Source organism: Lemur catta, chromosome 21, assembly GCF_020740605.2.
Source record: "Lemur catta isolate mLemCat1 chromosome 21, mLemCat1.pri, whole genome shotgun sequence".
Taxonomy (NCBI): domain Eukaryota; kingdom Metazoa; phylum Chordata; class Mammalia; order Primates; family Lemuridae; genus Lemur; species Lemur catta.
This window is the reverse complement of record NC_059148.1, coordinates 17,236,873-17,238,774: the sequence shown is the minus strand read 5'-3', so window position 1 is coordinate 17,238,774 and position 1,902 is coordinate 17,236,873. Positions and strand designations below refer to the sequence as shown.

Below are 1,902 nucleotides of genomic sequence, written 5' to 3'. Positions count from 1 at the left end.
CAAGGGCGCCGCGATGGCCAGCTGACCGCCTGCCGAGAAACGCGAGGACTGACCAAGGGACAGTGGGAGGAAGCGTGTGACCAACAGGCTGCGTGGCTCGGTGACCGGCCGACAGATTGAGTGACAGGATCGACTGACACTCCGACTAGGCTCGAGGGTGCCAACAAGATCGACCCGCACGTGGGCTGCGGCGGGTGTGCGGCGGCTGCCGGCCTCGGCCTCGGTCTCCACCTTCGGCCCCTTCCCGCCAGCTCACGGCGCAGCCTCTGCCCCCGAGGACCGATGCCCGAGCCGCAGCGCGGGCAGCCGGGCGGCCGCGGCGTCCTCCAGGGGTCGCTCGAGCCCGCGCGCGGCTCCGCGGCGCCACCTCGTGGCCGCGCCCGGAAGGGAGGGGCGGGGCTTGTGGGCGGGGCTAGGGGCGTGACTGCGACTGCGCAGTAGCGAGCGTTCCAGCAACCCCTTTCCCCGGTCGTCGGCCACTTCCCCGCCTCGCTTGCTGGCCCCCTGAGCCCGACCCTCCTCCCCTGTCCGAGAGGACGGGTACCCTCGGAAGCCTGAGTCGCACTGCAGACCCGTCCAATGGCCTGATGGGGCAGGAGAAACTCCCGGCTCCCCCTTGGACCCCCTGGCAGCCTGGGCGTCCCGGCGGCTCCGGGGACCCGCTGGGGCGGGGGACTGCGGCACCCGAGCATGGCAGGAGCCTCAGTGAGCAGGTCAGGACAAAAGCTGGAGCAATTTGCATCACAGTATTTCCGTTACCGGGCCCAGAATTACTCGTCACCCCCACTTGCTCCCTTCCCACCACCCCGCGTCCGGCTGGTTCACCTGCAAACTCACCTGCCTTCCAGACGGCCGGCCTGGAGCGTGGCCAACACTGGCGCGACCCCTAGGTGGCAGCAAAGGCCCGAGAAAGCGGTACCAGACCGGTGCCTCCCTTCCACCTTAAACACAGAGGAGAGAAACATCCTCGCACCCCAAGGTGACTTGAACCCTGACTTGCCGCCACAGGAGAAGAGACAAGGCAGAGAGAGGAGAGGCTAACAGGGAGGGGCCATAGGAAGTGATGGTTCAGAACACAGATGCTCTCATACCTGCCATCCGGACCATGTGACTGCGGGAGTCTCCTCACCTCTCTGGGGCTCAATGTCCTTACCTGTAATATTAGGGACAGGATCGGTACCTGCTTCACAGGACGTTTTGGGGATTAACTGATGCTGCGTGGAAATCACTTAGCACCGTGCCTGGCACGCAGTAAGCGCTCTGTAGTCGCATTAATAAACGTAAACAACATCCCATGGGCCACCAAGACCATACCCAGCTGGCATCTGAGTGTGATGTCCTTTTTAATGGGTCGAATTGGCTAGGCTACAGCCCCTAGTTATTCAGCCAAACGCTAATCTAGATGTTTGGGTGAAGGTATTTTGTAGATGCAAATGAAGTCCATTATCAGTTGACTTTAACACATTGACTGCCACGCTAGAAAAAAAATTTTTTTCCTGGCCGGGCGCGGTGGCTCACGCCTGTAATCCTAGCTCTGGGAGGCCGAGGCGGGTGGATTGCTCGAGGTCAGGAGTTCGAGACCAGCCTGAGCAAGAGTGAGACCCCGTCTCTACTAAAAATAGAAAGAAATTATCTGGCCAACTAAAAATATATATACAAAAAATTAGCCGGGCATGGTGGCTCATGCCTGTAGTCCCAGCTACTCGGGAGGCTGAGGGAGTAGGATCGCTTAAGCCCAGGAGTCTGAGGTTGCTGTGAGCTAGGCTGATGCCACGGCACTCACTCTAGCCCGGGCAACAGAGCGAGACTCTGTGTCAAAAAAAAAAAAAAATTTTTTTTCCTTGGGGCCATGGTGTTTTATTATGACAATAGAATACAAACTTCAAAAACAAAATGATCCTT

General features: G+C 59.1%; 1 long non-coding RNA gene across 1 annotated transcript; it reads left to right on the top strand.

Annotated features, from left to right (window-relative positions):
• The first annotated feature begins 456 nt into the window (after positions 1 to 456).
• LOC123625878 lies at positions 457 to 1,313 on the top strand. Its single transcript, XR_006730681.1, has 2 exons — positions 457 to 713; positions 849 to 1,313. It is a non-coding gene; the product is annotated as an uncharacterized LOC123625878 (long non-coding RNA).
• Positions 1,314 to 1,902: the final 589 nt, after the last annotated feature.